A 23,101-nucleotide genomic window follows, 5' to 3' on the forward strand; every position below is an offset into this window, starting at 1 on the left:
GTGTCAGGCGCTGTTCGAGGGTCGTTCCCCACAGAGCCGGTCACAGCGCCTGTATCCCGGCACACGGCCTCAGCCCCTTGTACTGCCAACACCCCTCAGCACCACGCCTGTACCCCCGGCTCCTGCGTCCCAGACACTGGGACAAAAACTGAGTCAGTGTTTTCATAGAACCCCAGCCCCAAAGCTCCTCCAGCTCCAACCCCTGCCCCGGGCAGGGCCACCTTCCACTAGAGCAGGTTGCTCCAAGCCCCTGTGTCCAACCTGGCCTTGAACACTGCCAGGGATGGGGCAGCCACCGCTTCTCTGGGCACCCTGTGCCAGCGCCTCAGCACCCTCACAGGGAAGAGCTTCTGCCTCAGAGCTCATCTCAATCTCCCCTCTGGCAGGTTCAAGCCATTCCCCTTGTCCTGTCCTTCCATCCCTTGTCCAAGCCCCTCTCCAGGTTTCCTGGAGCCCCTTTAGGCCCTGGAGCTGCTCTAAGGTGTCCCCTTGAGGAGCCTTCTCTTCTCCAGCTGCCCCAGCCCAGCTCTCTCAGCCTGGCTCCAGAGCAGAGCTGCTCCAGCCCTCGCAGCAGCTCCGGGGCCTCCTCTGGCCTCGCTCCAGCAGCTCCACGTCCCTCTTGTGCTGTTCCCCAGAGCTGGATCAGGGCTGCAGGGGGGGTGTCCCCAGAGCACAGCAGAGGGGCAGGATCCCCTCCCTGAGCTGCTGCTCACGCTCTGGGGGTGCACCCAGCACACGGGGGGGTTCTGGGCTCAAGCACACACTGAAGCTGGTTCTTGGGGAGCTTCTCCTCACGCAACACCCCCAAGCCCTTCTCCTCAGGGCTGCTCCATCCAGTCTCCACCAGCTTGTGTGCTGGGACTGCCCTGACCCAGTGGCAGGACCTTGCACTTGGCTTTGTTGAGCTCCATGAAGTTCATGTTCCCACCTCTGCAGGTCCGTCTGGATCCCATCCCATCCCTTCCCTCCCGTGTGTCACCACAGCACAGCTCGGTGCCGCTGGCAGACTTGCTGAGGGTGAGCTGGAGCTGTTGAGCTGCTGGCCAAACAGAGATACCCTGTCGAGGGTGGGTCCCTTCGGAAAGGATGTGACGGGGCAGTCTCCCTCCCTTAGGACTTAGAGTAATATTGCCCTGTGGCAAGGAACACAAAACACCTCTGTTTGAGGTGAGGTGGTGTTAAACCAGGCTAAAGCCAAGAATGTCAAAGTTAGGCAGTCTTTCCAACCTTAACTCACTGTGGTTTAAACCAAAAAACAAACTCACAGTGATGTGAGTTAAGGACAGGCTCAAGGCTCATGCTGGAATATTTTCTTTTCCAACTTGCCAGTTTGCTAAGCCTTTGCTGTTATTAAAATATTTACTTTCTTCTGCACCTTTTAAGAAAATAACATGGCTTTAAAAGGCTTCTATGTGATAGTTTTAGGTCTAAGTTACCTAAGCAACCAAATAGGAATTCATTTTATTGGCTGGAATATTTAAGGTATTTTCGGAAAGTTTATACCATATACTTAAGTTAAAAATGTTTTTTATTCCTAAACCTTTGGGAAGAAAGGGGGATTTCTCCTGACAAAAAGCTTTCTTAATTAGGTACAGTGGTTCAGTAAATGAATGAACATCCTCTCATGGAACTGTGAATCCTGCCTGGTTTATTCTGCTCAAACATACTCAAATCACTTCTCTCTTTACCTTTTAATGATCTTTAGAACATGACCTCTGAATAAATCCTGACAAACGAAATATGAAGATCTTTGTTGCACGCTGCTAATGCATTACCGTCCCCCTGTTCATCTTCTGGCTCTGCGGCTCTGCTTTTCTTTTTCAGTCCATTTGTTACCTTGTTTTTTTCCCCCAGAATCCTGCTGACTGGTTATCTCACCTTGTCTTACATATTTCCTCTTGAAGACACCTGTTTACTTCATGAGACTACTAATTGCCAATCCTGGTTTGGGGCCAGATACTGACACTTCTGGCCTTTTACGCATTTCTAACTTACATGCAGCTTAATATAATATGAAAGGGACTGTAACAAATCTATTTAATAGAGTAAGAGCAGGGCAATTGCTCTGCATGGGATAAGATATTCTCCTCAGTAATTGTATCTGTACTTATCTCCCACCCATGGCAGATTAGCTGAGAGAACTGCAGTGACAAAAGCACCAGTGGTCTATGGAAAAACAATACCTGTTTATGCCACACTTGCTCAGGGAGCCAGGATGATACAGTGAGGAAGCCAGGGAAGAAATCTGTCGGGGAATCTTAAGTAATCAGCCGGTCACGTAAGGACTGAATCATCAAGACAGGCTGTGAAGCGAGGTAGGCTGGCATCATAACATCTAAGAAAAGGGTTGTAATACTGTGTGCCACTCTGTAATTAGCAAGTTTTAATTTGTGCATGAAGAAAGTCAGATGGTCAGTTGCTGATATTGTTGTATGAAAGGCCTTCCATGCCCCCTCCCAGCCTGCCCTCTAAATAAATACGTGTTGCTGCTGTTTTCCAAGACTTAAAACGTGTCTGTAATTCACTTAGGACAGTTCATGGGGCCTCACAGTAGCGATGTGACTCTAGTCAGACTTTCTACTGTTTCATGCATTTAACTACTATTTTTGTGTTGCTGGTGTGAAAATATAATCATTTTTCCACCAGGAGACTGCAGGGAGCTAATAACACTCTTTGAGAGTGCCTGCACCACGTTAGCTGGTTTAGACCTACCACAAAGAGTGTTAGAAACGTCTCTCAAAATTGCAAGCATAAATGAATAAAATGAAATTACTTACACTGCTACATAGGAAAATACAGCATCTTATAGCTGTGGCCTCCAGGGGCTCCTTGCAGTGAATTGCTGGGGTGAAGGAGGGAGGGAGCGAGCGTCTGATCTGATTCCAGCAGAGCTGGTGTAAACTCACCATTAGGAAAGACCCCATCAGACTCACACGTGTGTCTAGGAAATGTGGTGCCCAGTTTCTGTGTATCAGGGTGGATCTGGGTATTTGAAGCCCTTCAGTGCCTTTGCAAAGCTCAGCTGGCAACTCCACAATTCTCCCCCTTGCACTTTTCTCTCAGTACAAGCAGCACCACTAATGAGTCATCACATAAAAGTGGAAAGCAGCATCCCAAAAAGGTAAAATTCAATGCTTTTCACTTTTTTACCTTTGAAACACCTTGCCAAAGATGTTGTGGAGATTAAAAGCTGAGTGGGGTCATTGAAAAAGAGCTGCATATTTATTTTATTAATGAGAACATCAGAGATGAAAAAGGAAGAATGAAAATGGTTTTGTCAGGATATAATTCCTCCATTCTTTGACATAAATCAGGCTCTGATTCACAGGCATTGGGGAAATTACTTTGTCTTAGAGGCAACTTACTCAGCAGCTGCAAAATTTCCAGCACTGCCTCTAGAAACTGCTGATACTCACTGACATTGGAGATAGATGTAGCTTTTATCAATCCCATATTAAAACTTTGATATTTCTGTATCCAGTTCATAATTTAAGATTATAAAGCCTTGCAGCTGGACTGGAAGCAGTATCATAGTACATCAATTTCTACCCACCACCCTTCTCATGCCCTGTATCCATCCTCTTTGCTTCCCCTCATTCTCCAGCTCCTGCAGCTCCTGACCTTCCCGGTTGCCTCTGTGCTCTGGCGTGGTTGTTTCCAGCCTCCTGCAGCCTGGGTACACACAGGGGAGTGCCAGGACATAAAGCAGAGGTTCCCCTTATTCCCAGCATGGTGACAACAGCCTCATGCCACCAGAATTGGCTTGAAAAAGCCTTCTTCAGCTCTTGGTTCCCCCAAAGAAGCCAGCTCAGACATTCTGCGGGACAGCAGGTACAAGGAGCTCCTTCAGCACGAATGGATTATTTAGGGAATTCAGCTAATGTTCATAAATGGAGGTTTTCATGTAACATGGAAACTTGTGCATTTTGTCCAGGAGACAACAGCGGCACATCCCTGACAGAAGGATGATGGCTTTACCACATCCCACGTCCTCCCTCAAAAGCAAGGGGGCAAAATGACATTTCTTAGCAGGGCAAAATGGTCCATCTTCCTGTAATCTTCTTCTTAGAAATGGCCAAACTATTTCTTTAATTGACACTTCCTGTAGTATTAAGGAAAATAATCAGGCTGCTGTAAATGCCTAGGATGGAAAAGTGGATGAGGGATGCTGGTTCACCATCTCCTTCAATGCCAGGTCTAAGGATCATTACATCAAACAAGCAGGTGCCAGGTTCAAAACAAACAGAAGTAGGCACTTCTTCACACAGGGTGTACTTAAGCCGGCGAACTCCTTGCTACAGGCCAAAAATGACTGGACAGTTTAATGGAAGAAAAGAACCACAACATTGGGAAATGCTCTTTATAAAACTAGCACCTCTGGTTGAGGAAGTACGTGAGCGGCAGATCCCTGCAGGCACCTGCGAGCGTGGCCCCTGCTCACTGCATCCTCCCTAAGCCCCTGCTGCCTCCCAGGCAGAGATGTGCCTCTCTGGTGGATGGGCTTTGTTCTCATCTGATCAGCCTGTTACCATGTTGAAGCTTCAACCTGGAGGGGGAATGTTTGGCCAAACAGTCCCCAGCTGACGTGGGAGGAACTGTCCTGTGGTAGTAGGCAGAGCTACTTGCTAACAGAGTAAGCAGACTTGGGGCCCATGGTACTAGATAAGCCTGTAGCACAGTTTCGTTTCCTTCCTGGGAGTTCTTCATTGACATAATCTTTGATTTTCCATAACAGGAAGAATAAACCCCAGCAAGTTGTCTTTACGCAGGTGCTAAGCTAACAGTGAATGTGTATTGTACCACTGCGGTGAGTCACTACATGACTGAGGGTTACGATAAATTGAGTGCACTGTTCACAAGTTCAAGGGCAAACGTTTCACCTCTGTCTCAGAAAGATCCTTGTACTGGTGAACTTTACATTTCAATATAGTATTTGCTTGAAGAAACCAGTCTTCTGGAGGATAGTCCTGTGCTTCCGAGATTGCAATGGGAGATGGGGTTAGCATTGTGTTTCTGACCTCTTTATTACAAATATACCCTACTTACATTTCCATCTCTAAAATAAACCATACAACACACACACACACACACACACACACATATGCATGAGCATATATATTTACAGGTAATTATATCCAGTTCAGTAGTTTAACATCACAGAACATTGATCTTCTCAAATGAATGTCTTCATATATCCTCCTCTCTGCTTGCAAATGTATTTTATTCATTTAAATAACTCTTCCCTGCTCTAATTTCCCCCTTAGCAGGAAACCAACATTTCAGCAAAGCTTGCGCTCTTGGAATACCAAAAATAGTTTGGCCACAACAGTGGAAGGGGTGAAGGAAGTGAGTGAGAGGCCCTGCCAGTGGGCATACACCACGCCAGCCCCATCAGCACAGTGTCTTTGCAGAGCTGATCCAACCATTGGGGGGGAGGGGGGGGCTTGTTGTTTTAGTAATATACATATAGTATTTATAGAATTAAAAACATTTCTATATAAGGGAATGCAACAAGAAGCTGGTTCTGGTGGAATTGCTATACTAATAAAGCACCCACTCCAAAGGGGTGCGAGGTGGTAGCCCCGGGCAGGGCTCCAGGCAGGGTACTTGTAGGGACATGCTGTTCCTAGCTCCTGCTTCTGCCAGCACCAAGACAAGGGTAGAGAGAAAGGGAAAGATGGGTTAAAGGAGAGAGAGAGAAAGGAGACAAGAAAGAGGTAACTTCTTAAAGCTTCTCACAGGAAAACTAGGGAGAAAATGAAAGAAAAGAGGAATGAAAAAGGGAAAAATAAATTCAGTGGTATCTCTTCTCAGTAGTACTCAACCAGAATCACTGTCCTATAGAAAGGGATCTCCTTACCTTTTCCACCACATCTTCAATGTTTTTTGGTGCCTGGCTTCTCTTGCTCTCAAGAAGAAGATGGTCTCATCAGCTCAGGCCTCAGCCATGCTGGTCCAGGTCTGCAGCAATAATCTGATGAAGGCAACTGGGAAGAAAAAGAAGAGAAAAAATAAGCTCTGGGAGCCCTGGCTGCACAGACACACACACATTGAGGGCAGCCCTGAGGAAGAGGACTTGGGGTGTTGGGTGAGGAGAAGCCTCCCATGACCCAGCTTCAGTGTGTGCTTGAGCCCAGAACCTCCCCATGTGCTGGGCTGATCCCCAGAGTGTGAGCAGCAGGTCAGGGAGGGGATCCTGCCCCTCTGCTGTGCTCTGGGGAGACTCCCCCTGCAGCCCTGATCCAGCTCTGGGGAACAGCACAAGAGGGACATGGAGCTGCTAGAGCGAGGCCAGAGGAGGCACCGGAGCTGCTGCGAGGGCTGGAGCAGCTCTGCTCTGGAGCCAGGCTGAGAGAGCTGGGCTGGGTCAGCCCAAACCATTCTGTGATTCTATGATTTTAAGACAGTGTACCCAGAGCCTCAGCCATCCCTCCCGAGGGGCCAGGGCCATCAGCCTGCTTTGTGCCACGCTCTGCCACTTGCTTCTCTGTCCTACTCCCCTCTGCACTGGCTGCAGTGACCAGTGCCTGTTGGGTCCTGACAGCCCTTGGCTCCCACGAAGAAGTATTCACACACGATGGCAGCTCGAGAGAAAAGTTGAAAAGGAATCAAAGCCATCTCTGTTGAAATAAACATCTGCTCTGCTTTCAGTATCGTGGCAACAGGGCTCACAAAATGCACGGGCAGCCCTCCAAGGGCTCCTGGCACATCACAGCTATCAGTACCTGCTGAAAACAGGCTGGCGGAGCAGCCACGGCACGGTGGGGAGCGCAGGCGGGGGCACTCAGAAGAGAAAACTTTGGTCAAAGCTAGAAATAACTTCATAGTTCCCTTGGAGGAATATGGCTTAGAAATCCACTGCCCCTGCAGCGATGCTGGCAGATAGGGACAGCGGCACTGCGGCTCCTTCCATGTGGCTGGGGTGTGTGCTCATCACCCCAGCCCAAGGCTGCTTTCCTCCCAGTTGCCCCAGTGCAGGCAGAGGAAGAAAGCGGTGGGATGCGGTTGAAGAAAGGTGTTTGTTCCTGGAACCCATGCAGGGTGAGATGTGTGTTTGGTGGCTCTCCGTTAACATGCAATTCCCTGAGGAGTGGTCAGGGTAGGCAGAGACCTGTTGCTTTTGCCTCTGCCTGCAGCTTCTGTAAGGCCAAAGTGGGACATTAAATGCAAAGCTCTCCGCTCCCTGTTTTCTAGCTTTGCATTCCCGTTTTCCTTCAGAGGCAGCACTGGAACACAATGTCAAGCTGACTGAATAGAGCAGTGAGTTCTGAGCACTGGGAGAGTGTTACTGTCACAGCCAGCAGATCCAAGTGCTGTGTTTGTCATGAGGACCCTTTGCTATTCATGATGATCTCTTAGCAGGGGGAAAACCACAATAAGCTCATGGAAACCCACCTGAGCCTTCAGTTGGAACTTAGTAATGATGGCAAAGAGTCTCTTTAAATGAATGAATTGGGTGTGGCTGAGCCAGGAATCAGTATGAAGGAACAGACTGAGAATACCTCTGTTACTGAGCTCCTTCTCAGAGCAGAAACGCACATGAAATACAGGAATCCGATACCTTCCTGGGAGAGGGAACAGAGAGATACTTGTCTTTAGTCCAATTTACCCAAATTCCTCCCAGGGCACTAAGTGACAAACACGGCCTTCACTGAGAGCTTCAAAGCGAAATTGCTGTTTGCATGAAAGACACCCTGAGTTGAGTTGGGAACTTGAGCAAGAGGAGAGAATGGAGCACATCTCTTGGAAACGTGTCCAAAAGCCACTGGATTGTGTGAAATGAGGCTCAACATCTGTGTCCCAGTTGGGCTGTTACTTGACAAGAACAGCAAGCGCCTGGCTGCTAGACATCACAGATGGTGGCTCCTGTGTAGAGACAACCAGGAGGTGCTCAAGCCTTCGGCAAGGACGTGAGAGGGAAAGGGAGGGTGATCTGAACGTGAGGACAGTTTCATTTTGCCAGTTTGCAGAAGACAGGGTAAAAGGATAACAGAAATGAAAAGGAAACACAAGACTAGCAGGAGATCCTGCTAGGTTTTCATCACATTTCCATATGTAAGTAGGGTGATCTGGAGAAATTTACTGCCTTCTCAGTTCTTGTTTCCAGAAAATGAACCCTTAAGCAGCTCTGCAAACCAGCATGGTTGCGACTAGCTGGAGGGCAGATGGGGTGACAACAGGGTGACAACTCTCAGTCCAGGGTCTGCAATCACACTGGTATAGACAGAGCCTGGTAGGGAAAATACAACCTCATGCAAGGGCCAGGGTCTCTCTGGGTGAGGCCAAGGCACCAGCGTGAGGAGCTGCGTGGATCCAAGTGGGTTCAATGACAGAGGCTGCAGCAAGGAAGGGAAATTTCCACCACAATCCTGTGCGTAGGGAGTTATTTTTCTGCCAACTAGGAGTAACCAAAGAGCAGATGACTCATAAGTACACATCTCTCCTGGCTGCGTCGGGAGCTCTCCTCTATCTCGTCCAACTGCTATGTACACTTCTCTCTTGTGCTGACGAGGAAGTCAGACGTAAACACGTGGATCAAGGCCAGCAAGGCTACTGGTGAGACTGTAAATACCACCATGGTGACAGGGTGACCTGTGTGCTAGAAGGCTGCATCTACAAAACACACAACTGTTGGCGTGTCCTTAGTGTGTGCTCGTGCTCGACCACCTTTGTGTCCAGGGAATTGGGCATATTCTTTAATAAAACAGGAACAGTGGTGAGACCTAGTTAAGTACCAGCTTCTACCAGCAGATGTTGAACAGCACACTCAGCCCGGGAAACTGCCACTGCAGAGGTTAAAGTACAGGGAGGATATGAGTGAGAAAGGGATGAAGGGAAGAGGAAGCACCACAGACCCTATTACCATTCACTGCTAATGAGCTGCTGAGTACATGGGTCAATGGTTCCCCCTTTCTCAATGTGTGAATGAGGAACGACAGCAAAATAACCCCCACCATGAGTGGGAAAGGATCCCAGGAGATGTGTCAAGAGAGCACTCCAGAGCCTGATCTTCCTGCTGTGTGTAGAGAGGCTGCCACGGGGCGAAATGTTTGCTACACTGACTCAGATACTAATGGGAGTCAGGGGATAAGTGGGAGAAGAGGGAAACAAAGAAGTCAGCGCTGCAGAGGAGAGCTGAACTTTCATAAGGGGGAAGTGAGGAAAGCTTGTTTATGAGCTGCTTTGCCAGGAAATCCTGTGACTAACCTTATTTCACACCAAAAATTGTATGTGTGGCATGCAGGATAACATGCACGGCAAAGCAGTGACAAGGTGGGCTCACACATCCTTCATAAGCTTATAGCCAACTCCCTGGAAGCCATGAGAACATCCCACCAGACCAAGGCTTTGCCTTTGCAGCTGAGACTGTTGCTCAGGGGCCTGGGAGCAAATTTGGTAACCCTGGGGAGGAAACAAACCCAGCAGAGCTGTGTGTTCTTGCAACAAGAACTGCTCTTTTTGCAATTTAAAGAAAGCAAATCTACCATGCTGGATTGACTGCACAGGAGCCTTCTTTGGCAGTACTTACCCCTTGCTGCCCATACCACAAAGTGGACAGAACCCCACAGGTGATCTGGGAGTCTGTGCAAGCCAAACAGGATGGACATGAAGCACAGCATCACCTTGAAAAACCTGTGCTCATGGCAGGGCAAGTCCAGGAAGATGCTGACAGGCTATAGAAAGCAGGGCAAGGGTGCCAGTGCAGAAAGGTTGAAACAAAATAATGCTTGACTTGGTTAAACATCAACTCACAGATAAGAGGAAGGAGCCAGCCTCTTAGGGTTTGCTCACGCCAAAAGGGTGATGGGTTTGGCCTAGGCCATATAGGCACATGTAACAAAACCAAAGAAACACAAATAAATGATGGTCTGATGCCCCGATGGATAAGTAGGTCCCACCCATCCAGTTTATCATTCTAGCATCATCCTAGATGCCTTCTCTGGCATGTCTTCCCATGCTGTGGCTTGGTGGTTTCTGGAGGCCCTGCTGGCTGGCTTGTCCCGACCTATCGAGCAGATTTTGAGTTGCTTGCTGTTGGGAAGGTCACACTGCTGCAGGAACGGACACCCACTGTGGTCATGCTGTGGTTTGTAGTGCTTTTCTTTCACTTCTCCCTGACCTGGTGGATAAAGGGGGTGGAAACCTCCTTTCTTCTGATGTAGGGCTATAGAGGGAGCAGGGATATGGCCAGCAGCAGTGGGTCCTCCCTTGCAGAGATGGAAACATAGAATCCCAGACTGGTTTGGGTTGAAGGGACCTTAAAGCTCCTGCAGTCCCAACCCCCTGCCACGGGCAGGGACACCTTCCACTGGGGCAGGTTGCTCCAAGCCCCTGTGTCCAACCTGGCCTTGAACACTGCCAGGGATGGGGCAGCCACAGCTTCTCTGGGCACCCTGTGCCAGCACCTCAGCACCTGCACAGAGAAGAACTTCTGCCTAAGATCTAACCTGAACTTCCCCTGTTTCAGTTTGAACCCATCACTCCTTGTCCTATTGCTACAGTCCCTGATGAGGAGTCCCTCTTCAGCATCCTTCAGACACTGGAAGCTGCTCTGAGGTCTCTGCACAGCTTCTCTTCTCCAGGCTGAACAGCCCCAGTGTTCTCAGCACCTCCCATATAAAGACTGGCTGAGAAAACTGGGGCTCTTCAGCCCCAGCCAGGGTTAGCGTGAGGTGTCCCTGCCCGTGATAGGGGGTTGGAACCCTCTTCAGATGATCTTAAGGTCCTTTCCCACCCAAACCACTCTATGATGGACACCATGCACAGGACTGCAGGAGCAGTGGGTTTGCACTCACCAGAACATTGTGATTCCTTGTGCCAAGTCCCACCAGCCCCTGTGCCCATATCCCTCCTGTCCTGCCTACTCCTGGAACAGGCAGTGTCACCAGGAACTTGTCACATCCAAGCTGGACAGACACAGTGCTCCTGCAGCCTTGCCTGCATGGTCATGTTCACCTGGCTAACTATACCTGGGGTAGATTGAAGCCTCTCTGGGTGCTTCCCCATCTGGTGCAGCACACTTTGGTGGGCAGGTAAGGGCCTTGCAGCATGTCCAGCTTCACACCCACCTCCATGGGGACCTCCTGCCCCACCATGGCTCAGCAGAGCCCTGACCACCCTGCTCTGAACCTCACCTGCGGCTGCAGCGCTTCCCCAGTGCTCTGCATGATGGTTTCAGTAGGTGCTTTGCTGTGCTCCAGAGGTGCAGTAGGTGGATCTCATCTAACCCACTTCAGTTGATGTGCTTCTGCTGTCACCTCACCTTCCTCCATCTGTGGTGTGCCCATGCTGCTACTCCTGTGGCATGCAGTTCTGGAGCAGCTCATGCCCCGTGGATGTCGCCGCTGGTGCTCTATCAAAATGAGACACCAAAGCTCACACACATGTATGCAAATGTTTGTAGGCATGGTCTGCAGCCCCTGCTTTCCATCACAATAAACACCCTGAGGCATCCTACAGCACAGCTTACTCAGCCTTCTGGTTTTGTCCCAGTTATTCCCCCCACCTGGGCTTTTCATAGATCACAGACTGGTTTGGGTTGGAAAGGACCTTAAGATCACCCAATTCCAACCCCTGCCATGGGCAGGGACATCTCACACTAGACCATGTCGTCAAAGGCTCTGTCCCTTTTTTCCCAGGGAGGGTCCTGAGGAGCTGTCTATGGCACAGAAGGACCGTGTGTGGTTCCAACATGGGCGACCCTTTGCTGGTTTTGGAGACCTGCCTCCACAGTGGCTGGTGCAGACCTGGGTGCACCTCTGCCTGCCAGGGACAGTGGTGATGCCCGTGGCTCAGTGCACAGCCCTGGCACATGCCAATGGGGAGGGCTCTGGCTTCTGCCCTCCCTGAACCCCCCTGGGCATTGAGGAGAGGGGGGTCCTTGTGCAGAGCAATCTGCAACCTCCAGCACATGGCAGGGATGGGGGAGTAGTTTGTCCCAGTTGATGCCAGGGCAAACGCTCAGCATCTGCCACTTCCCTCCCAGTTTCTACTGCGTCTCCAGCCTGAGAAAGGGAAACAGCCTGGCAGCATGCCTGGTGCAGTGCTCTGCAGGGTGGAGGAGGACGAGAGTCAGGGTCAGACCTTGTTGGGTCAGGTAAGGTGGAGATAACCTCCCTTTGTGGGCCAGCCCCCAGCCAGGGACCATTGGCAGGGACATCTGCCTTTCCCATTACAAAAGCCATTCAGGAACGGTGCCGTGTCCCTGCAAAGGTCCCATTCCCTGGAAGCCACTCCACACATTTCCACCTGGAAGTTCCCACTTCCCACTGCTTTGGGGGATCAGGGAAGAGAAGGCAGGCGAGCAGTGTTAGCCCTGGGAGAGGCAGCAGAGCTGCAGGCAGATCTCTCACAGAGGCAGCGAGCACCTGGTGAAGCCAGGCCTCTCCCCCAGTTATTCCATAGATATTTATCTATGTTATTCCATAATATTTATCTACACACCACCAGCACCTGCCCCAGCACTGCCTTTGAAGCACATTTGTTTAGGAAACAGAAATGGGAGAAAATAACCAAGTGACCCGAGGTGTCTGAGCGTGAGAAGGAAGCTCCATAGTCCAAAGGAGCTTCCCTCTGATGCCTGAAGTGGATGGGATTTGGGGGCGGAGGAGAGATAAACCACCAGATTACCTGATTCCATCCATGTGCAGCCAGGCTGGGTCAGCAGGATTTCTGGCTGCTGACATCAGGAGGCTACTCAACAGAGCAGCATAGGAAGTGTTCAGGAAATGCCAAAGAGCTGCTCATTAGTGACTTATTAATGAAATGCCACCTTTCCTGTCATCCCAGGCTTTCCAACAGGGCCTGGGCACCCTGCTCTGCCCCCGAGGGGCTTCCCAAGTGTACTTCTCCTTTACTTCAGGCAGTCTGGGTGGAGCAGCACTGGGTCCTCTCCTATTTATTTGTCCCACTGCACCAATTCTTCTTGATCTGGCAGGAGCAGAAATCATGTTTATATCATGTTGGCAGATGTTTCTCCGGGCACCAGTGCTGGACATCCATAATCCCACTGGATTGCATTCATGGAGAGATGTGTAGTGGCAGAGGTGGCTTCACCAGTGCCATGCACTGCATGCCTGCAGCACCCATCTTCTGCTACTGGGAGCCCTAAAGCAGGGTGTAGCAGCACATCATCAGACACCCAGGGGTGGCTGGTCACAGGTCACAGACTGCTTCATCCTACTTGTTAGAATACAGAGAGCCAGTTAAAGCAAAGGAAACAGACTTTGTTGAAGACCCAGAGAGTGGCTGTTGCTGTGACATAGGGATTGGAGGTGGCTACAAGAGGCCTCTCTGCAAAAGGGAAGGTGATACCTGCTGCTGATGCTGGGCAACTCTTCAGTAACGCACCGTGGGCAGGTCTCACCCACTGCACTTCTTAGGAAAAATGAAATCATTATGTATCAGGAGATGGCTCTGTTGGTGTCTCCTGGCATGTGCACACCATCCATCCATCCATCCATCCATCCATCCATCCATCCCCTCTAACCTTGAGTCTGTATTTTGCCCCTCGACCAAAGGCCCTTCTGGTTTCTCTGGGTGCTGCCCAGTGCCTGGGATGAGGGCTGTGGGCAAGTGGAAAAGTGGAAAGAGCTGAAGGGCTCTCACATAAGAGCATCAGGTTGGTGGGAGGCTGTAGTCCAGGAGCATTCCTAGATGGAAGGTCCCTCTGCTCTGAGAAGTTCCTGCAGCTGCTCCCTGGGCACCCTGTGCCAGCGCCTCAGCACCCTCACAGGGAAGAGCTTCTGCCCCAGAGCTCATGTCAATCTCCCCTCTGGCAGGTTCAAGCCATTCCCCTTGTCCTGTCCCTCCATCCCTTGTCCAAAGCCCCTCTCCAGGTTTCCTGGAGCCCCTTTAGGCCCTGGAGCTGCTCTAAGGTGTCCCCTTGAGGAGCCTTCTCTTCTCCAGCTGCCCCAGCCCAGCTCTCTCAGCCTGGCTCCAGAGCAGAGCTGCTCCAGCCCTCGCAGCAGCTCCGGGGCCTCCTCTGGCCTCGCTCCAGCAGCTCCACGTCCCTCTTGTGCTGTTCCCCAGAGCTGGATCAGGGCTGCAGGGGGGGTGTCCCCAGAGCACAGCAGAGGGGCAGGATCCCCTCCCTGAGCTGCTGCTCACGCTCTGGGGGGGCACCCCGCACACCGGGGGGGTATGGGCTCAAGCACACACTGAAGCTGTTTTTTGGGGAGCTTCTCCTCACGCAACACCCCCAACCCCTTCTCCTCAGGCTGCTCCATCCAGTAACATGGAGTAAATATAACAGGAGCCCAGGGTCCTCTGAGGAGCGAGTTATCCTCCAGCATTAGTAACTACGGACAGACATGTCCGAGTCGCAGCAGGCAACAGCATTGCCTCTGAGCGTCTGTGAGGAAGGTGCGAGTAACACCACAGCCCGGCAGGAACCTCGCAGTGTCTGACATTTTCCCAGAGCTCCACATCCTGGACACAAACAGCTACAGCTGCCCCGGGAAAGGAAAGCTTTTACCTACCTTATTACGAAGGGAGAGCCAGGAAATTACTTGCTTTCCGTTTTACCTGGATTTAGCTTTAAAAAATACAGGCTGCTTTTTTTTTCCTAGCAAAGGGGAAGGTCTCACTCCTGCTGCTCAGGGTTCAAACAGGACTACGACATAAAATGCATTGGGTTTGCGTACACACAACAGCAAGGTTTGTGTTCCTCTGTCACTCATTCAAAGGCATCCCCAACAGTTAAGCAGTATCATAACAGCATCAGTTGTGTTCCAAGTCCTGTAGGGGCCGCACACAACTCATTTATAGCAGCAGCAGGGGCTCTGCTGACACGTCTGTCCCTGTATAGTGAGCTCCACATGCTGGAGAAAATGCTTCTTGCGCAAGTTTATTTCACGTGTCTGACCTAGCAAGGAATAAAAGTGAAATCACCATTGACAAGCAGGAGGTGAATGTAATCGAAGGACAATGTAAGCAGAAGCACATTTATAAAATCACAGAATCCCAGCCTGGTTTGTGTTGGAAGGGAGATTAAAGCTGGTCCAGTTCCAACCCCTGCCACGGGCAGGGACACCTTCCACTAGAGCAGGTTGCTCCAAGCCCCTGTGTCCAACCTGGCCTTGAACACTGCCAGGAATGGGGCAGCCACAGCTTCTCTGGGCACCCTGTGCCAGCGCCTCAGCACCTCACAGGGAAGAGCTTCTGCCTCAGAGCTCATCTCAATCTCCCCCCTGGCAGGTTAAAGCCATTCCCCTTGGCCTGAGTGGGATGTGTGCTGGCTCCTCAGCTGCTCCTCGGCTGCTCCTCAGCTGAAGGGGCTGGGAATGCCATAGCTACTCCTGCTCTGAACCAGTCAGCATCACACTCTTTTCTGGGCTGCCTACCTGTACATGCAGGAGGCAAATAGCTCAGCAAAAGGTCTGCTCTGCACTAGTGACAAAGGTCTCAGCTGCTGCTTCTTCCCAGTTTCTTAAAAGGAAAAACAAAACAAAAGGCAAAATTCCCAAAAAATTCCATTTCCCAATCCCAGGGTGTTACATTTCCTGCAGAGGAAGCAACACGGTACAAGAGATGAATCAGCTCCAGGTTGTGTGATCAACACCTCTGTCACCCAAGAAGATACAGCCACTCTGATCCCAGCGTTACCAACACCCGCAAATCCCCATGGACCACCTGTTGTCATGGTAAAGTCACAGCTCTTGGAGCCTACAGTAAATACAGTGAACACTACAGGACCCATGCACATTATGAAGTTGCTCTACAGTGCAGTACTTACAGATGAGGTAAGAGGTTGCAGGTATAAATAAGATCCTTTAAAGACCAGTAGCATGAAATTAGGCCCAAGCAAGCTGAAAATCTCTTACTACTTATAGTACATCTTACATGAGCACAACAGAGCCCTGAACCCTCCTGCTGCTCTTTTTCAGAGTACGCTTCCCTTTTTTGTTCTACTTCAAGAGCACAGCAACAGAGCAGAAAAATTGCTTTACATGCACTTCCAAACATACTTTATAAAACATATTTAAAGTTACCATTTACAAGTGTGCAAAAATATGTGGTGTGTAAAGAAAACAAGACAGGGATCGGCTTGGGAGCGACAACCACCTTTGGAGCGACAACCACCTTTGAGAGCCCTGTGAGCAGGGAAAGCCCTTTGTGTGGTGGAAGGGGCTGATGTGCAGGCTGGCAGGGCTCTGCCTCCCCATGCTCTCACCAGGCACTTGCACCATATTTGGTAGGGAAATGAGGACACAGAGCAGAAGGAAAGCCTGGGTTGGCAGGCAGTCCTCAACGAAGCCTGTTCTCTGTATGTTGTAATTTGTGGTCACTATCTTGGCGAGCATTGATGCCCTTCCTCTGCCTTCCAGCCCTCACCCCATTGGGGATGGGGCTCTGAACCACAGCTTCCAGCATAACTGAGAGCATCAATGCAACAGGCTAAACCAAGTCCTGAGTAACGGGATAAAACAAGAAAAGAGCCTTTGGGTACCTTACGAGCTAAAGGAAGATGAAGCATGGGCTCAGGACAAGATGGGGAAGATGAGAATGAGATGCAGTGAAGCTCAGTGCAGGCAATTTTGCTTTTGTTGTAGTCCTTACAAAAAGGGTTCTCTATAACCAGAGCAAATGATCTTTAACAAGCAAACGAACATACACCCAGACAAACAGGCCGGAGAGCATTCAGATAAAGCAGACGTCTTCAGGTAGGCAGGGCCTTATTAATCCTGCAGCACGTAACAAACTAAACACTGGTGCAACCTGAAACATGGGCAGTTGTCTTTAAGGCCTGTAGAAAACAGGAGAAGTCTTTAAAAACTGAAGGCTACACATGATGTTTGTGTTCAGAAAGGAAGAAATTACTGGCCCGTTTGTCCAGTTTTCTTCCAGAATTACTCTAGGGATAAGAGTAAACAATTCTTTTCTCCCTTCTTTGTGTTGTTTACCAGCCATCAAGAACAGTTCGTGCCAAAACAATCCAGTTTCCCTTTTTGATAAGCCTAATGTATGAGGCAACATCCTTCTAATCAGCTTGAGGAAATACAACAGTTAATCACTGAGGTGGATATGCAGCTAGCTGAAAGAAAAGCAGCTCTTGAAGAGCATTTGCTTGCCCAGGACAGCGAGTGCTGCTGTTTTGCAGGAATCTGCCAGGTTCACAGCCATACTCTGTGCTTTAAACAACCTGATCATGTGAAAGAAGGCACTTACAGATTATATCAAAGGAGGGATGGTTAGAAATGTGCTCATGGACGCAATTAGGGTATTAAAACATTGCAGCAGTTTTGCAAATGGCACAGCAACACAAGTGACAGGGATGCAATCCAATGAAGTTGTACAAAGCATTCTTCTTGGGCAGGTGGAATCGGATTTGCAGTGAGGAGCATCTCACATGGCAGAAGCATTGCTAAAAAGCTCCAAAATTGTAGAAAGCCACAAACTGAGGAGCAGCTACACAAGAGAAGGAGAAGCTGCTTGAACTGGATGAACCTGGGGAAAGAGGCACATTGTTCTGCTGGTTTGGGGATGGTGCAGCAACACACTCAGCTCTAGAGGAGACCGACAAGAATGAAGAATGACTTAGAAAACATCACCTAGGAGATGAGGTTGAAAGACTCAGGTTTTGTTTTAACCTGAAGCAGAGAAGAGCAGAGGCAGAACTCAAGGCAGAGTGACCAGAGTGCAAACCAGATGCTCAACAGCCACGGTTGTTGGCCAGGGGAGGACGGAGAAGGCAACTTCATTTGCAGCAAAACCAATTTGGATCGGTTGCTGGGTGAGATGGAGGAGAACACACAGTGAGGGAGAACATTTGGGAGACTCTGGCACTAGAGATTTCTCTAGAAGTTGGACAAACTTCTACCAAGAACGCTCTGTCCTGGCACTGTGCAGCAGGAGAGCACAGGCCAGTGGTGCCCTGACAGCTCTTCCAGCCCTAACAAAGCTTTAATAACCAGATGATCAATCAATACCATTTCACATCCATCTCAAGAGATTAATATTACGCATCTAATAAAAATGGTCCAGTGTTCCCAAGCCCGCAGGCTTTCTCCTCCAGGCCAAGCTCAAACACAGCCCTTAGAGTCCTGCAAACAGAAAAGCAGAAGCCCTTCTCTCTGACTGGTGTGTTACCAGCTCTTGTACCTTTTATTCCTCCTAGTAAACAAGTCACACTGCCTTCTGTATGCAGTAAACGCACAATGAAAATCAGCTGTGGAGAAATGTCAATTGATGGCTCTGCCTTAGTTCCCTGCTGATGGAGTCAAGGCTGGCTCCTAGAACATGATGGAATGTGAAGTTAAAGCTGGATAGCCATCCCCTGACTAACTTTCCCTGTAGCTGACACTGACATTTGAAGAACTGTGCAGTTTTCAGGGTACCAAGCTGGCATTTTTGAAGTTTCTACACTGACATTTTGTGTGAAGGCAGGAAACTAGTGAGGCTGAGAGAGGCTTTGAAGTGCAGGGAGAGGAAAGGCACAACAGACCCAAGCTCATCTCAGTGCTCTCACTGCCACTGTCAAAAAACCCAGAGGAATTTGTTTCAACTTTCTGCATGAAAACAGCTTAAGGAGAAGCGGCAGTGACTTAAGTGCCTTAAAAGCACCTCATTTCTGGTGTTTCAGACTTTACAGAATTACACTATGTGTGCAGAGAGCTCTGAGTGTGATTGACGAGAGCATGGGGTCTGACTGATCTACCATGAGATCAATAGGAAAGCCTGGCCATTGTACACTCCAGTTAGTTCCTACCATAAAGCACATTCAGTTGGATTGTTCTGTTTCAGTTTTACTAGTGAAGATGTAGGCTCAGCTCTACTTTTAAAGCAAGACATTAGTTTAACTTCTGATTCAACCTGCTCTTAACTTTGGTCTAGCTTCGTAAATTTTGTCCAGCTTCCAAAAGGTGACAGCACCTGAGCTTAAAAAAACCATCTTTCTCACTAAGCTTTCAACCTCCTCATTCTCTTTGCCAAGACCCTTTTAGCAGTTTGAGCCAAATTAAATAGAGAAAAACTTCAATGTAGTAAGCTAAGAGTATGATTACTGGATGTACAGGTTAACTGGAAAGCATCTCTTTGCAGATGCTTTGTGTAAGAGTCAGCAAAATCATTGCAGTACTTGGGCGAAAAGCAAAACATGGAGCAGAGAGCTTTACTAGAATACACTGGGCAGTAATCAGAGTACAGCTGTGGAAGGGATACTTCAGTGCTAAACACCACAAGGCTCACAAGCAAGAGAGAAAGGATTTTGTTAACCTGAGCAACACAGAAAAGAGAGCAAAAAAAACCCCAAAAGTCATCAACAAGCTTTCAGGCTCCTACATGCTACACACGTGAGGCAGAGTTTCCGGACCTGAAAGCAAGCTTGTCTCTGTCCTGTGTCTCCCACTCAAACCCACATTGCTTTGCTGCGGTGAGAGCGTAGATTTGGTTACATCAAGGTGATCTCAAGTCTCCTGCTTTCACCATGATTCAACATAGCTAGAATGAAATCATCCAAATAGATCTTAATCTGATTTTTCATTTGGATTTCAAGTATTATCTAGCAGTCATGTTTCTACAGCTGGCAATGCAACGCATGGGGCTTACTCCCATAAAACTATCTTTGCAATCATCGAGTAAAACTGAAGTATTTGAATGAACCATCAACAGCCCTGGCAGATCTGCTCCTCCCAGCCCCACCATGCCCATTCCTGGACCCAAAGATCTCAGCCACTGCCCCATGATGCAGGGATGGAGAAGAAGGGGTGGAGGTTTCTGCAGTTCCCTGACTGTAACTGGGCTTGGACTCACCTACCTCCTGCTCTTGCTTGGGTGAGGGGAAAACCCTCCAAAACTGAAAGTTTCAGCTGTTTTTAGATGAAAAAATAAATCAACATTTCCCTTCCAGGGGAAATTCTGAGTATTTGAGGTTCCAACTCAGAACTAAGCTTGCTGAATACTTTCCAGTGAATGGAAATACCCAATCTCTGAATAGTTCTACCTTGTAAGCACTGTAACACCAAGCTCACAATTTGGTGTGCTCATCTATTGACTCTTTTAAAGCTGTCCAATGATGTCCTGGCATTCCTTCATTGAAATAAATGAAAATTGACAAAAACATTTCATACAGAACATTTAAATTACTTACCATAATGTATTAAAATAGGAAAAGGTCACTCATGGGGAGTGACTAACATCATCGTGGGTCATTATTGCCACCAAAACTGTAGAATGGGAAAATAAAATCCTCCAAGTCTTGCTTTTTAACATCAGTTTATGCCTTAACTTGATCTGCTGACATTCAGCGAGGGAACCAAATAGGCTTTTAAAGAAGCCATTGCTAATGTGTTTATTTGGCATTTGAGCACATTTGGGTCTGAGCAGTTAGGGAATGGCTTTTGTCAGTTTAGCAACCTGGCACCTTCAAGGACTTCAGCAGCGAACAGAAGACATGAAATATTGGAGCTACCTTTGGGAGGGCTGCAGCAACCTCAGCCAAATTCCAGTCTGAGAATTTATTAACTCCCGGAAGCCTTATGAAATGGCAGAAAGTAGCATGGCATTGAGCACACAGAGGGGGAGAGCACGAGGCTAGTGCACAGCTTCATCTCCATTTCATTACCCCAGCCAAGAAACCAGGAGCTGTCACATTCCCCCCTCACTCTAGGTCACTTCTGAAAGGGAAGAGAGCAAAGCAACAGTCAAGTGTTTCATCTCTGGGTTCTGCAAGCCTCAGACCTGGTTTCTCATTAAGCCACTGCCGTCTCATCCATCTCAGTTTATCTTTGCAACCTGAGAACGAAATGCCATGCAATCCTATTGAAAAACATTCAAACATCTTTATTCAGTCTTTAAGCAACCTCCTAGATCAAGTAACTGCAACGAAGAACAAACAAATGACAGCAAAACTTGGAAAATATCAAGCTAAAAACCAGAAACAAGACACACTGAAGGTGAAAACATACTCAGACACTTCACATGCCAAAACACAGGCTCAAGAAATCCATCCATGAGGAAGTGTGTCAATGACTACTATTTCAGAGAGAATTACCCAAGCCATTTCCGCATAGTGATCTAAACCATCCTCTGTGTTTACAGCTTCCTTTTGCTGAACACCTCCCGTCTGGTTTTTCCACTCCTTTAGCTGTATAAATTTGTGCTTCCTTTTTGTTTTTCAAACAAATGAGCTTTGGTTTTACCACAAACCCCAAAAGAAAAGTCAACAGAATTGAGGCTCGTCTTCCTAGATTGCTATACTGAAAGCCACAGGAGTTTATATTACAGCATTATGCTTACTTATCTTGAAATCATACATCTCTGTCGAGTGGTTTATGATGAGCAAGACTCTAGATGAGGTAGATTGGAGAAATCTTTATATCACTGTAATAACTGTTGCGGGGGAAAGGGAATGAAGTTGGCACAGGGATTTAATTACCCTTTCCCCCCATGCTATCCCTTTACCTTTGCAATATCAGATAGTGCTGGTAGATGACATTGTACAACCTGAGTTTTGTTTTAGCTCACTGGAATCCCTGAGGATTTATTCTCATTTGTCTCATTAACCAATTTTTTTAATAGTTTGTTTATTTTTTAGCCTGGTTATAAGTAAAAGATTGAAGCTAACTTGGGGTCTGCTTGTCCTGCTACATTTCTCCTCCCCTTTCTACCACCAGTAATGAGAGGTAGATAAGAGACGTAGGGGAAACCGCACATTTGAGAGGGTCAGTGGGGACTGGAGAAAGAATTAGCTCGAGAGGGAGGGAATACATAAGAGGGTAAAGGATGTAAATGTGTAGCTAAAAAGCAAGCTCGGTTCTACTTCTTGGAGAACAATGTGTTCTAAAGATGTAACATTTCACTTCAGATTTCTGACTGAACGGAATTTGAGGACATGGCTGAAATTTAAAAGGTCAGTGGTTATAGAGTTTGCTCCTGGCAAATTCCTGAGCATGTCTCTTCCCAGTCTGCTGAGACCCACTGTATCAGTGACTAATGTGCCTGCACTTTGCTGGGAGGAACAAGAAATTCCTGAACACTAACCATAGGCAGCTTGCATGGATCCCTTTCTCCCCATGGATCACCTTGTCTCCACGACATTACTTTCTGCTCCAGCACAATCAAGGTACTGCTGTTAACACCCTTGCAGGGTAGAAACTAATGCTCTGAATTCAGAGCAGAGAACTATCACAGTTGTGCCAGAGAACATCTGCTGAGGTTCGCTGGGTAAAGCAACCTCAAAATAAAACCATCAGAAAAGGATCAAATCCATTAATCATTAAAGTCATCAAGCTGCTGCAGTAAAATATAGAAGAAATTTCTTTTGATATGAAGTCAAATCAGCACCTTGGTTTCAGTTGCTAAGCTCCTGGAGGGGAAGCTTCAATCACAGCCCCATCACTAACAAAATAATAAAGCTTATCCCTTAGAAAGCAGGCCGAGGTTGTCGTCCCCTCTTCACCCAAATCCATCAGCTCAGCAGTGAGGATGGGTCTTGAAGCCTTTGAGTTAATTCAGTTTCAATTGTTTGGCACTTGCTAATTTGACCACAGCTCCTTAAACTCATGCATCCATCCTGGTAATTATGCTGCACAGACTCAGGATGACTCAGCTTCCAAAAATCAGGTGTTTTCAGGCCAGTGTGGCCAAGGTAGAATCACAGTCTGGTAAGACTCAATACAGTTACCTGCCACTGCACAACACAAGTGAAAAAGTCATAGTTATCATTTTAAACAAAGTATAATTAAGCCAAAGAGTCCATGAAAGCACCTGAGGACAGGCACTTGAAAGGATAAAAAGCAGCCTTCTCCATGAATAGCCTGAATACCAGCTGGAAAGTGGAGGCGCTTTTCACACGCATTGGTAAAGAGAAAACAACTCTCTTGGGGGGTTTGCCAGGGCACCGCTGACGCACACCAAGAAGAAGCACAAGAAGGTCAGTCCATAAATGTCCTCTGGAAAGTGCCCTGGTGCACATGGAACAGGCCATCCACACACGGCCCATGCTCTGGCATCCCACCTGGCAGCAGTTCCACACAGTAGCGCTAAGGAGCCACCTACTGTAAATGAGCCTCAGCTCGTCTGCTGCAGAACAGACCCAAAAACTTCAGAGAAGTCACAGTTCTTGCTCCAAAAAACCCATTTACAGTCTAGTCTGAAGCAT

The sequence above is a fragment of the Nestor notabilis genome, unplaced genomic scaffold (assembly GCF_000696875.1).
Source record: "Nestor notabilis isolate BGI_N333 unplaced genomic scaffold, ASM69687v1 scaffold4303, whole genome shotgun sequence".
NCBI lineage: Eukaryota > Metazoa > Chordata > Aves > Psittaciformes > Psittacidae > Nestor > Nestor notabilis.